Below are 15398 nucleotides of genomic sequence, written 5' to 3'. Positions count from 1 at the left end.
ATGGCAACTTGGAAGCAGCTGCTGGTGTGAGCTCCGACAACATCTGCTGGAAATGGTAGGGATATGTGGCCTTCAGCAGGGCAGTGAATAAGGGGTCCTAAGGGTGAAACCAAGGAGGTGACTATAGCACAAATTGGGGTATAAAACAGAGAAAAAAGAAAGGATATTTTCTGATTATTTCCAAAGTGCACCCCTCTCCTATGCCTCTATAAACAGACACCAGGGCCTGCAGAGCTGCTACTAGCAGGCTTCCTGCTGAGATTTTTTCCTTTTTAAAATTTATTTATTTATTTTCCCTTTTGTTGCCCTTGTTGTTTTTCATTGTTGTTGTAGTTATTATTGTTGTTATTGATGTCTTTGTTGTTAGATAGCACAGAGAGAAATGGAGAGAGGAGGGGAAGACAGAGAGGTGGAGAGAAAGACAGACAACTGCAAACCTGCTTCACCACCTGTGAAGCAACTCCACTGCAGTTGGGGAGCCCAGGGCTCAAATTACATCCTCATGCTGGTCCTTGTGCTTCACGCTACATGCGCTTAACCTGCTGCACTACTGCTCAACTCCCATGAGCTTTTTTCTTTACCAAGATTCCTGGCTCACCAGGGGTGTCATTCCAACCCTTTTCCTTTCTGAGAGCCAATCTGATCCATCCAAGCTGCAGACTGACTGTTAGGGATATTTTTTACTCTGTTCTATTTTATTATTACTATTATATATACTCGTGCCCCTTCCCCCTCCCCCTTCAGGTTGACCAAAATTAACTCTTAGTGTATTTTCTATTGCTAGGTGAATGGGTGTCCTATCCACTGGGAGAGGAACTTGTTTCACTCTACCTACCTTCTCTATCCACTCTCCCCCTTCTCCCTCCTCCTAGCTATTTTTTTTTAATCTTTCCTTTCACTGGACTTTTTTCTCTTTTCTTTTCTTTTTTTCTCCCATTCGTGTCTTTCTTTCCTCCTTCTTTGGCTTTCTGAATTCACTGATATTCGATAGTGAATTATTATGGGGAAGAAATCTGACTCAGAGTGGACTCTCTTTGTGTGTGACTCTTCTATACTTCCCTTTCTCCTCTTGCTATCCCTAGAATTTACAGTGGATAGTAGATTTGCATAATTGTCTATTCTTGATGTCCCTTTTTTCCTTATGCTTTCTTTTTCATTTGGATTTGGTTGCCATTTTTTATTGGACTGGAAGCATTGTTTGGCTAACTGGTATTGGTTAAACTGCTTCAGTCCTTACTTCAGTTACTATTGTAATTTACGAGGTTGGTGATTGCATTTGTTATAAAGGTATTTAGTATAGCATGGCTTGTACTCAAAACACATCTAAAGAACAACAGAACATAAAAATAAAAAACACATCAATAAAAAAATGGTTAAACCAAGAGCAAATAAAACTGCTACTACAATGAATGAAGACAAGAACCCAGAAGAAACTACAAATAAGTCAGAAGTAACCAAAGATAAGAAAACTATAAAAGCAATAATAAATTTAGTAATCACAGAAATGAAGCCAACTATGGAGTAAAGGGCTAGCAGAATTAAGGGAACAAAAGATGAGACCCTCAAGTAAAATACTAGCTACCTTGAGGTAATTAGAGAACTGAAAGCAGAAATAGCTGAACTGAGGAAAGAAGCTGAGGGAAGGGAAAGCAGACTAACAGAAACAGAAAACAGAATTAGCCAGACAGAGGATGAGCTAGAGAAAACGAAGAAAGAGGTGAAGGAGCTCAAAAAGAGATTGAGAGACACTGAAAAAAACAACAGAGACATATGGGATGATCCCAAAAGAAGTAACATTCATATAGTTGGCCTGCCATAGGAAGAAAGAGAGGAAGGGGAAGTAAACATTCTAGAGAAAATTATAGAAGAAAATTTTCCAGACCTGAACAATAGAAAGGACATTAAGATTCAAGAGGCCCAGAGAGTCCCAAAAAGAATCAACCCAGACCCGAAGACACCAAGACACATGACAGTTACAATGAAAAGAAGTAAGGATAAAGAAAGGATCCTAAAAGCTGCAAGAGAAAAACAAAAAGTCACATACAGGGGAAAACCCATAAGACTATCAACAGATTTCTCCACTCAAACTCTAAAAGCCAGAAGAGAATGGCAAGATATCTATCGAGCCCTGAATGAAAAAGGGTTTCAACCAAGGATAATATATCCTGCTAGATATATATATCCTGCTAGAGCAAATAAACAATTGTTGAATGATGGCACTTAATACATTGAAACTATAATAAAAATAAATGTCAGTGGCTTAAACTGACCCATCAAAAGTCACAGAGTGAGAGGATGGATCAGAAAACATAACCCAACCATATGCTGCTTGCAAGAATCCCATCTGACCCCACAAGACAAAAACAGACATAAAGTGAAAGGATAGAAAACTATCCTACAGGCTAATAGACCACAGAAAAATCTGGAACAGCCATTCTCATCTCTGACACAACAGATTATAAATTAAATAAAGGAATAAAAGATAGGCAAGGACATTACATAATGATTAGAGGATCAATCATTTAAAAAGACTTAACAATTATTAACATCTATGCAGCCTATGAGAAACCATCTAAATATATCAAACACCTACTGAAAGAACTAGAAAAAATTACATCAATATTAATACAATAATAGTGGAAGACTTTAACACCCCACTCTCACACTTAGACAGATCAACAAAGAGAGAATCAACAAAGAAACAAGAGAATTAAATGAAGAGATGGACAGACTAGACTTCCTGGACATTTTCAGAGTTCTTCAACCCCCAAAACTGGAATACACATTCTTTTCAAATCCACACAACACATAGTCAAAGATAGACCACATGTGAGGCCAAAAGATAGCACCAACAATTTTAAGAGCACTGAAATCATCCCAACGATCTTCTCAGACCACAGTGGAGTAAAACTAACATTTAACAACAAACAGAAAATTACTGAAAGACACAGAATTTAGAAACTATATAACATACTGCTTAAGAACAACTGGGTCAGAGAGACATTCATGCAAGAAATTCAAATGTTCCTGGAAACAAATGCTTCTCTCAATTCATATCAAATAATATCTTATCTGCCAATCACAACCTAATCAAGGCGAGGAGTGCCACCTCAGCATGCTTCAATTCAGACTGTGTCCAGAGACTTCAGATATGGAATGACAACCCTTCAGCTTCATTACTCAGGTGGGGCCGTTCCTTTCATAGTATTCTCTAATTCCATTCCAGGCTGTTCACTTCCTAACAAAGTCCCCAAACCTAGATATAGACCAGTCCTGTGAGATAGAGCATATGTTAACACGTATCTATTAGCTAGGGCAAAATATATACCTGAAAGCAAAAGTACACTAGAGTTTGCAGTGAGTACCCCCCCAACACTTCATCTGTACTATTCCAGCCTTTAGGTACATAATTGTTCAACAATTTGTTTGGCTCTGTATGTGAACTCTCTTTTCAGCCACCAGGTTCCAGATGCCAGCAGGATGCCGACTAGACTTCCCTGGACAGATGACCCCACCAGTGTGTCCTGGAGCTCTGCTTCCCCAGAGACCCACCCTACTAGGGAAAGAGAGAGACAGGCTGGGAGTATGGATCGACCAGTCAATGCTCATATTCAGTGGGGAAGCAATTACAGAAGCCAGACCTTCTACCTTCTGCAACCCACAACAACCCTGGGTCTATACTCCCAGAGGGATGAAGAATAGGAAAGCTATCCGTGGAGGGGAAGGAATATAGAGATCTGTTGGTGGGAACTGTGTGGAGCTGTATCCATTCTATCCTACGGTTTTGTATACGTCTCCTTTTTAAAATAAATAAGTAAATAAATAATAAAAATAAAGAAAAAATAGTTTGAGACATACAACCAAGTATCCCCCTCTCATAAAAATTTAATAGTGATTTATATGACTACAAATTAATAGGAGTATACATAAACAGTATTCCCACCACCAAAACTGTGTCCCATGCCATCCACCGCACCCTCTACACCCCCCTCCCCAGGGAAACCGAACATCCACCCTCACCATTACCGCAGTTTTTTTTTTACTTTGGTGTCCTATGCCAAACTCAGTCAAATCCTGCTTTTAGTTTCCCTTTCTGTTCTTCTTTCTCAACTTCTGTTGATGAGTGGGATCATCCCATATTCATCTTTATCTTTCTAGATTAGCTCACTTAACATAATTCTTGCTAGCTCCATTCAAGATGGGTCAGATAAAATGGGTTCATTATTCTTAATAGCTGCATAGTATTCCATTGTGTATACATACCAGAGCTTACTAAGCCACTCATCTCTTGTTGTGCATCTGGGTTGCTCCTACGTTTTAACTATTACGAATTGTGCTGCTATGAACTTAGGTGTACACATATCTTTTTTTGTTGGCTGTTATGGAAATAGAAAATGATACCAGGAAATGGAAAAACATCCCATACACATGGGTTGAAACATGCAGAAGGATGAAACCGAACCACTTTACCTCACCAGAAACAAAATATCAACTCCAAATGGATCAAGGACATGGATGTTAAACCAGAGACTATCAAATACATAGAGGAAAACATTGGTGGAATACTTTGCTACCTAAACAACAAGGACATCTTTGATGATATAAATCAATTGCAAGGCAGATTAAAGCAGAAACAAATCTATGGAACTACGTCAAATTGAAAAGCTTCTGCACAGCCAAAGAAACTGTCACAAAAACAAGGAGACCCCTCACAGAATGGGAGAAGATCTTCACATCCCATACATCAGACAAGAGACTAATCACCAAAATATACAAAGAGCTCAGCAAACCTAACAAGAAAAAAGCAAATGACCTTATCCAAAAATGGGCAGAGGATATGAACTGAACATTCACTACAGAAGAGATCCAAAAGGCTAGCAAACACAGGAAAAATTGCTCCAGGTTTCTGATTGTCAACAAAATGCAAATAAAGACAACATTGAGATACCACCTCACTCCTGTGAGGATGACATACATCAAAGAGGACAGCAGCAACAAATGCTGGAGAAGCTGCGGGGACATAGGAACCCTTGTGCACTGCTGGTGGCAATGTAAACAGGTCCAACCTCTGTGGAGAGCTACCTGGAGAATTCTCAGAAGACTAGACATAGACCTTCCATATGATCCAGTAATTCCTCTCTTGGGGATATACCCCAAGGACTCCATAACACCCACCCAGAAAGATTTGTGTTCACCTTTGTTCATAGCAGCACAATTCATAATAACTAAAACCTGGAAGCAGCCAAGGTGCCCAACAACAGATGAGTGACTGAGAAAGCTTTCGTGTATATATACACAGTGGAATACTATGCAGCTATTAAGAAGAATGTACCCACCTTCTCTGATCCATCTTGCATAGAGCGAGAATGAATTATGTTAAGTGGGCTAAACCAGAAAGATAAAGATGAGTATGGTATGATCCCACCCATCAACAGAAGTTGAGAAAGAAGAACAGAAAGGGAAACTAAAAGCAGGATTTGACTAAATCTGGAGTAAGGCACCAAAGTAAAAACCCAGGGGTGAGGGTGACAGTGTTTATTTGGCTTCCTGGGGTGGCGTAGGGGGTTGGGTGAGTGGGATGAGACACAATCTTTCGGAGATGGGAATGGTGTTTATGTACACTCCCATTAATTTGTAGTAATGCCTCTACTTTTAAAACTCTTCCAGAAGATTGAAGACATTGGAGTACTACCTTCCAGGTTCTATGAAGCCAACATCACTCTGATACCAAAAGCAGACAGGGACACAACCAAAAAAGAAAACTACATACAGACCAATATCTCTGATGAACATAGATGCTAAAATACTGAACAAAATTCTAGCCAACTGATACAGCAGTATATAAAAAATATTGTTCATCATGACCAAGTGGGGTTTATCCCAGCGATGAAAGGTTGGTTTAATGTATATAAATCAATCAACATGATCCACCACATCAACAATAAAGCAAGACCAAAAACCATATGGTCATATCAATAGATACAGAGAAAGCCTTTGACAAAATACAACATCCCTTTATGATGAAAAGACTACAAAAATGGGAATAGATGGAGAATTCCTGAAAATAGTGGAGTCTATATATAGCAAACCTACAGCCAACATCATAATTAATGTTGCAAAACTGGAAGCATTTACCCTCAGATCAGGTACTAGACAGGGCTGCCCATTATCACCACTACTATTCAACATAGCTTTGGAAGTTCTTGCTATAGGAATCAGGCAGGAGCAAGGAATTAAAGGGATACAGATTGCAAGAGAAGAAGTCAAACTCTCCCTATTTGCAGATGATATGATAGTATACATAGAAAAACCTAAAGAATCCAGCAAGAAGCTTTTGGAAATCATCAGGCAATACAGTAAGGTGTCAGGTTACAAAATTAACATTCAAAAGTCAGTGGCACTCCTCTATGCAAACACTAAGAAGAAGTGGAAATCCAGAAATCAATTCCTTTCACTACAGCAACAAAAACAATAATATATGTAGGAATAAACTTAACCAAAGAAGTGAAAGACTTGTATACTGAAAATTATGTGTCACTACTCAAGGAAATTGAAGAAGACACAAAAAAGTGGAAAGATATTCCATACTTATGGGTTGGAAGAATTAACATCATCAGAATGAATATACTACCCAGAGCCATCTACAGATTTAATGCTATTCCCATCAAGATCCCAAACACATTTTTAGGAGCATACAACAAATGCTATAAATGTTTATCTGGAATCAGAAAAGACCTAGAATTGCCAAAACAATCTTGAGAAAAAAGAACAGAAATGGAGGATTCACACTCCCAGATCTCAAATTGTATTATAGGGCCATTGTCATCAAAACTACTTGGCACTGGAACATGAACAGACACAATGACAAGTGGAATAGAACTGAGAGCCCAGAAGTAAGCCCCCACACCTATGGACATCTAATATTTGACAAATGTGTCCATACTATTTAATGGGGAGAGTCTCTTCAACAAATGACGTTGGATAAAAATAGGTTGAAACGTGCAAAGGAATGAAACTGAACCACTATATTTCACCAAAATAAAAGTAAATTCCAAATGGATCAAGAATTTGGATGTTAGACCAGAAACTATCAGATACTTAGCAGAAAATATTTGCAGACCTCTTTTCCATATAAATTTTAAAGACATCTTCAATGAAACAAATCCAATTACAAATAAGGCTAAGGCAAGCATAAACCTATGGAACTAAATCATATTAAAAAGCTTCTGCACTGCAGAAAAAAAGTCAGTGCCCAAAAGAGACCCCTCACAGAATTGGAGAAGGTCTTTACATGCCATACATCATACAAGAGTTTAATAACTAAAATATATAAAGAGTTTGCCAAACTCAACCACAAGAAAACAACCCCATTCAAAAATGGGGAGAAAACACAGACAAAATATTCACCACAGAGGAGATCCAAAAGGCTGAGAAACACATGAAAAAATGTTCCAAGTCTTTGACTGACAGAGAAATGTAAATAAAGACAATAATGAGATACCACTTCACTCCTATGATAATGTCAGACATCAGAAATGGTAGCAGCAACAAATGCTGGAAGTTGTGGTGTCAAAGTGTCCCTCCTCCACTGCTGCTGGGAATGTAAATGGCTTCAACTCTGGTGGGAGAGCAGTTTGGAGAACTCTCAGAAGGCTAGAAATGGACCTACCCTAAGATCCTGCAATTCCTTTCCTGGAGATATATCCTAAGGAACTCAACACACCCATCCAAAAAGATTTGTTCTTAGCATCACAATTTGTAATAGCACAATTTCTTAGCAGCACAATTTGTAATAGCCAAAAACCTGGAAGTAACCCAGGTGTCCAACAATAGATGAGTGGCTGAGCAAGTTGTGGTATATATTCACAATTGAATATTACTCAGCTATGAAAAATGGTGACTTCACTGTTTTTAGCCCATCTTGGATAGAGCTTGAAGAAATCATGTTAAGTGAAATAAGTCAGAAACAGAAGGATGAATATGGGATGATCTCACTCTCAGGCAGAATTTGAAAAACAAGATTAGAATAGAAAACAAAGGTAGAACTTGAACTGGAGTTGGTGTATTGCTCCAAAATAAAAGACTTTGGGGTTCATGTGTGAGAAGATTACAGGTCCTGGAAAAGGATGACAGAGGACCTAGTGGGGATTGTATTGTTATGTGGAAAACTGAGAAATGTTATGCATATACAAACTATGGTATTTACTGTTGAATATAAAATATTAATCCCCCAATAAAGAAATTTTTCAAAAATCACCAAAACTAATAACTGGGTGTTTGAAAAATATAAATAAAATAGATAAATCATTAGCCCAGATCATCAAGTGAAAAGGAACAGAAGCTGTGATATAGCAAAAATAAATAAAAGAGGTGAAATTTCAGTTTATAACTCAATTATGAATTAATTTTATTCTTATATTTTAGTATATTCTCATAAGAGAATAAAATGAATATCTATATGCAAATATTGAGCAAACTAGATGGAATGAATACATTATTAGAGTCATTTCACTCCCAAAACTAACTCAAGTGGAAGTAGATAGTCTGAGGAAGCTCAACACTGATGTAGAAATTGAAACAATATTTTACTCAAGGGTAAAAGCCCAGATTCAATGGCTTTACTAATGAATTCTATAAGACTTAAAAATAACTAACACTCATCCTACTCAAACTCTTCCAAAAAATAAAGGGGAACACTTCTAAAAACATTCTATGAGGTCAGTATCACTATGATCTTCAAAGAAGGAATGCACTATCCAAAAATTTAAGGATTTAAATTTTAAATTTAAATTTAATAAATTATCCCTGATGAATACTGACAAAAATAAAAATAAAAAAGCTTTAATCAAATCTCATCAAATTAAATACAATAATATATGAAAAGAACAATTAATAATGGTGTTGGGAAAATTGGTCACCCATATATAATAAAATTAAAGCAAATCATCACTTATTGTCATTCATCAAAAATTATATATTAGACCTGAAACTATCTGAAACATAAAGTAAACAATCCCATCCTGACCTCCTTATGCAGATAATCTTGCCAATGTGTCCCAGAACGTCACTTCTCCAAAGCCTACCCTACTAGGGCAAGATAGAGACAGGCTGGGGGTATCAACTGAATAGTTAACATCTATGTCCAGCAAAGACATAACTCCTTTCTTCTGTATCCCAACAAATTTTGGTCCATTCTCCCAAATATGGAAATATTATGGGAAGATGACCAGAGGGTTCTGAACCCCAGTTCCACCAGAGCCCAGAACTTTTGTGACAAGGAACCTTTGTTTTTGCCTCATCACTGAAAGGGAAAAGATTCTAGAGAACACACAAGGAAGTCAGGTACTGGTTTATCTTATCTGAGAGGGAGGAGGAAAAAGGAAGACGACTAGGGCATAGTTTTACTCATCAGTGGAATATAGAGAATTGAAACACATGAACTTGAAATATATATATTATGTCTTCCCCTACTCTCTCCATCTCTCTCTGTCCTAGCCAACAATGATGACATCACCAACAACAACAACAATAACTACAAAATAAATAAATAAATAAATAAAACAAGGGCAACAAAAAGGAATTAAAAAATTTTTTAAAGAAATATATATATATATATAGTCAACCCATAATAATGACCTTGGGAGAACAATGGTGGTTACTGTTGGATGGGGGCACAGAACTTTGGTAGTGGGAGTAGTATGGAATTATTCCTATTGTTTTATAATCTTGTTAATGACTATTACATCACTAATAAAATTATTTTAAATACACAGAGTAAAACATAGATGAAATAATTCAGGATCTTAACATCAAAGATGTATTTGGATACCCAACCCATGGGCAACAGAAAATAAAGACAACAATGAGATACCACTTTACCCCTTTAAAAATATCATACAGTGGAAAAGCTAGCAAAAACAAATGTTGGAGAGGTTGTGGGGACCAAGGAACCCTCCTGCACTTCTGGTGGTAATGTAAATTAGTCCAACCCCTGTAGAGAGCAGTCTGGAGAAGTCTCAGAAGGCTAGAAATGGACCTATCCTATGACACAGCAATTACTCTCTTGAGGATGTACCGTAAGGAACCAAACACACCCATCCAAAAGGATTTGTGTATCCCTATGTTGTACAATTTGCAATAGCCAAAACCTGGAAACAACTCAGGTGTCCAACAACAGGTGAGTGGATGAGTGTAAGTTGTGATATATACATCTACACCTACACCTACACCTACACATACACATACAAATATACATATACATACACAATGGCATGTTACTCAACTATTAAAAATGGCTAATTCACCTTCTTCATCTAATCTTGGATGGAATTTGAAGGAATCATATTAAGAGAAATAAGTCAAAAAGAGAAAGATGAATTTGGGATGATCCCACTCACAGACAGAAGTTGAAAAATAGGTACAGAAGGGAAAACACAAAGCAGAACTTTGATTGGGTTTGGTGTATTGCACCAAAGTAAAAGAATCTGGGCTGGCGGGGTGGGGCTGGGCGGGGCAGTGGTGGCTCAGGTCCTGGAACATAATGGTGGAGGAGGACCTAGAGGAGGCTAAATTGTTATGTGGAAAACTGAGAAATGTTACACATGTGTAAACTACTGTGTTTTACTGTCAACTATAAACCGTCAATCCACCAATAAAAAAGTTAAAAAATAAAATAAGAAACTAAAGAGAGAATAAATAAATGGGACTATGTCAGATTAAAAATCTTCTACATATCAAAAGAATAGAAGAGAAACAATAATTGGAAGAGGATATCTTCACATCACATAAGGTATTAATAAGAAAATTTTGTAAAGAAATCATACAACTAAACAAAAATATCGACTCATTAAAAACTGGGCAAAAGATATGAACAGACAATTCTCCAAAGAAGACAGTGAGGTGGGTCACAGACCTATGAAACAGTTTTCCACATCATTTATCATTAGAGAACTGCAAATTGAGGTACAGTTTCACATCTGTGAAAATAGCCTATATCAACAAACTAAAAAAAAAAAAAAGTGACAAGTGTTGTCAAGGATGCGGAGAAAAGGGAACTCTGGTGCACTGCTGGAGAAAATGCAAATTGGTGCAGCTGCTATAGAACATAATATGGAGAGTCTTTAAAACAATAAAAATGAAAACAATACTCCTAGGCATATATTTAAAAAACATAGAAATACTAATATGAAAGTATACATGCACCCCTGTGTTCATAATATGCACCCTATACTGTTCATAATAGCTAAAATCTGGAAGCAACCTAAATATTCAATAAAAGATTACTGGATTAAAAAATATGGGGTATATATTATTTGACATATATATTGTCACATAATTTTATTGAATATATATTCAGTAAAATGCTGCTTTGAAATAAAAATATTTGTATTATTGGCAAAAAAATGAATGGAATTGGAATTATCCTAATAAGAAATTATCTATAACTGCTGAATGATTTTGCTCACATTTGATTAAAACAAACAAGTAATTTTCTTTTTTAAAAAAGTGGTAACCAAATTGTTTCTCAGGCATTGTGAAAACTATGTTGGTTATTAGAGGCATGTAGAAGTTTGGTGTATTCTATTCTTCTTTACACTACTATAAATGGAACCATTTTTGCTTGATGTACTTTTAGATATTTCATTGTTCTTACGCATAAGTACAAACGATTTTGTATGTTGACTTTTTATTCTGAAACTTTACTAAACTCATTAATTAAACAGCTATTGATGGTGTCTTTCATGTTTTCTGTATGTAGGATCACGTTATCAGCAAAGGCAATTGAGTTTTTTTCCCTTTCTCATTTAAATGTCTTTTATTACTTCTTGTCTACTTATTTTGGATATAAGACTTCCAATATCCTTCTTTTGCCAGTGATGATAATATAATTAATATAATAGATTTGATATGTATTTGTTTCATATATAAATATAACACATGCATATAAACAGAGATGAGAAGTTGAGGCCTCAAACTGTGAATATCAACTACCTTAGATGGAAGATATTTCGATGAAAAAGGATAACTGTTGTTAGTTATTCATATAACTCTGTATACTTTGACTTCTTAAAATAAGCATGTGTTGTTATAAATTATGAAATATAGTAAAGAAAAAGCTGATAAAATGGACTAAGCAGAAATGGGTTGTAACTAGAAAATAGGAGGCTGCTACAATGATATACATAAGGATGATGGTGTCTGAATAGGTACAGTGAATGAATAAATAGGAAGATTTGGTTAGTAGATAAAGAATATCTGACTTAGTGGTTGGTTAAAGGAGGTAAAAATGGATTCAAGGATACCACTCAAGTGTCTGGAAAAGTACTATACTTTTCATTGAGATACTGATTGGGGAGAAAGTAATTTTAGAAAAGTTGAGTTTGAGTAGCTGTGAGGAATTTTTTTATTTTATTTATTTTATTTTTTTATTTAAGAAAGGATTAATTAACAAAACCATAGGGTAGGAGGGGTACAACTCCACACAATTCCCACCACCCATATCCCACGCCCTCCCCTGATAGCTTTCCCATTCTCTATCCCTCTGGGAGCATGGTCATTGTGGGTTGCAGAAGGTAGAAGGTCTGGCTTCTGTAACTGCTTCCCCGCTGAACATGGGCGTTGACTGGTTGGTCCATACTCCCAGTCTACCTCTCTCTTTCCCTAGTAGGGTGTTTCTCTGGGGAAGCTGAGCTCCAGGACACATTGGTGGGGTCTTCAATCCAGGGAAGCCTGGCCAGCATCCTGATGGCATCTGGAACCTGGTGACTGAAAAGAGAGTTCACATACGAAGCCAAACAAATTGTTGAGCAATCATGGACCCAAAGCTTGGTATAGTGGAGAGGAAGTGTTAGGGAGGTATTCACTGCAAACTCTAGTGTACTTCTGCTTTCAGGTATATATTTTGCAGTAGTTTATGGATACGTGTGAACATATGCTCTCTCTCACAGAAACTGGTGTATATCTAGGTTATGGGACTTTTTAGAAAGTGAACCACCTGAGATGAAATTAGAGTATACTATGAAAGGAAAGGTCTCACCCGAGTAATGAAGCTGAAGGGTTGTCATTCCACACCTGAAGTCTCTGGACACAGTCTGAAGTGAAGCATGTTGAGGTGGCAATCGTTGCGTTGGTTAGGTTGTGATCAGCAGATGCAATATTATTTGATATGGATTGGGAGAGGCATACGGGAAAGTGGGCCCTATCCAAGGGTTCCAGGACTGGGAGAAATATAGGCTCTATAGTGGAGATGTGAGGTTCCTTCTGTCTTAGGGTTCAAAAAGACAATCGATAGTTAATGTTATCATCACATTATTTGGTAATTGGGTTAACTTTGAAAAGTCCTTTTGTTATGGTTTGCTGTACAGTACCCAGTATCTTGTATATAGCTGTGCTATTGGATGCTTCTGATCTACTTGGTCTAGGGTTTTGAGAGAGTCCGCATATCAAATACACAGCCTATATATTAAAAAGATTCAGTCTGTGTTTTGAAAAACTTTGAGACATACAATTGATTTTCCTCCTCTCATATTAATTAACTAGTGATTTATATGTCTACATTTTGCTAGGAGTGTACGTAAACATCATTCCCACCACCAAAAGACTGTGACCCATCCCTCCCACCCACTCCCACCCCCCACTGGCCCAGGAAGCTGCATGTCTACCCCTCACCACAGGGTTTTTATATCTAATATTTGATAAGGGGGCCCAAAGTATTAAATGGAAAAAGGAGGCTCTCTTCAATAAATGGTGCTGGGAAACTGGGTTGTAACATGCAGAAGAATGAAATTGAACCACTTTATCTCACCAGAAACAAAAATCAACTCCAAATGGATCAAAGACCTAGATGTCAGACCAGAAACAATCAAATACTTAGAGGAAAACATTGGTAAAACACTTTCCCACATACACCTCAAGGACATCTTTGATGAATCAAACCCAATTGCAAGGAAGAATAAAGCTGAAACAAACCAATGGGACTATATCAAATTGAAAAGCTTCTGCACATCCAAAGAAACTATTAAACAAACAGAGAGACCCCTCACAGAATGGGAGAAGATCTTCACATGCCAGACATCAGACAAGAAACTAATCACCAAAATATATAAAGAGCTCAGTAAACTTAGCACCAAAAAAGCAAATGACCCCATCCAAAAATGGGCAGAGGATATGAACAAAACGTTCACTACAGAGGAGATCCAAAAGGCTAACAAACATATGAAAAACTGCTCTAGGTCACTGATTGTCAGAGAAATGCAAATTAAGACAACACTAAGATACCACCTCACTCCTGTAAGAATGGCATACATCAAAAAGGACAGCAGCAACAAATGCTGGAGAGGTTGTGGGGACAGAGGAACCCTTTTACGTTGCTGGTGGTAATGTAAATTGGTACAGCCTCTGTGGAGAACAGTCTGGAAAACTCTCAGAAGGCTAGACATGGAGCTTCCATATGATCCAGTAATTCCTCTCCTGGGGTTATACCCCAAGGACTCCATAACACCCAACCAAAAAGAGGTGTGGACTCCTATGTTCATAGCAGCACAATTTATAATAGCTAAAACCTGGAAGCAACCCAGGTGCCCAACAACAGATGAGTGGCTGAGAAAGCTGTGGTGTATATATACACAATAGAATACTATACAGCTATCAAGAACAATGAACCCACCTTCTCTGACCCATCTTGGACAAAGCTAGAAGGAATTATGTTAAGTGAGCTAAGTCAGAAAGATAAAGATGAGTATGGGATCATCCCACTCATTAACAGAAGTTGACTAAGAAGACCTGAGAGGGAAACTAAAAGCAGGACCTGACCAAATTGTAAGTGTGAGGAATTTAAGAGAAGAAAATCTGTAAGCGTTTTGAGATATGTTTCTGAAGCTCTGAAAATCTAGACTTTCTCATTTTTATTTTCTTTTGTGTTGACCTCATTATCCAAGGAGGTTCTCCTTATGAGGTGACAAGAATAGCTATTAGCAATTCTAATGTTACATCTTCTCAAATTACCCAGTCCAATAGAAAGAATGTGGTTTATCCACCCTCTGAATTCAGTAAGAAGGTACAAGAGGGTTATGAATCAAGTGAAATAATTTAGAACAACAAAGCAAATACAAATGAAACGGAAGGGGAAACAGAGTCAGTAAAGCATATTAAATACATCAAAATATGGAGATTTACTAACCAGTGACTTTATGCATAGCATTGTATTTTACTACACTTGGGATGCAAAAACAAAGTGCAATATGTTCTTTTTAGTCTTGGAAACACAATCTTCATACAAGAGGTCATTTTAGGATGTAAATAATTCTCAGAGGTAATAAGTAATTATCTAGAAGTAAAATATTGCAGCAGATGCATACAGGAGGGAATAACAGACTGCTCAATCAAATACATGGAATATA

The 15398-nt window shown here is 37.1% G+C and overlaps 2 protein-coding genes across 5 annotated transcripts in view; one reads left to right on the top strand and one right to left on the bottom strand.

The window, feature by feature from the left end:
- EDA (ectodysplasin A) overlaps window positions 1–15398 on the top strand; it is a 620747-nt gene that overhangs the window by 452256 nt on the left and 153093 nt on the right. The gene's annotated exons all lie outside the window — the stretch shown is intronic.
- The window catches only part of P2RY4 (pyrimidinergic receptor P2Y4), a 575290-nt gene continuing 572190 nt past the window's right edge, over window positions 12299–15398 (bottom strand). Inside the window, exon 4 of the mRNA XM_060182846.1 lies at window positions 12299–12758. The gene's annotated coding sequence lies outside the window, so the exon portion shown is untranslated. The remainder of the gene's footprint in view (window positions 12759–15398) is intronic.

The sequence above is a fragment of the Erinaceus europaeus genome, chromosome X (genome assembly GCF_950295315.1).
Source record: "Erinaceus europaeus chromosome X, mEriEur2.1, whole genome shotgun sequence".
In the NCBI taxonomy this organism is placed as follows: domain Eukaryota; kingdom Metazoa; phylum Chordata; class Mammalia; order Eulipotyphla; family Erinaceidae; genus Erinaceus; species Erinaceus europaeus.
Note: the sequence above shows the minus strand (reverse complement) of the source record. Positions and strands in the feature narration are given on the sequence as shown.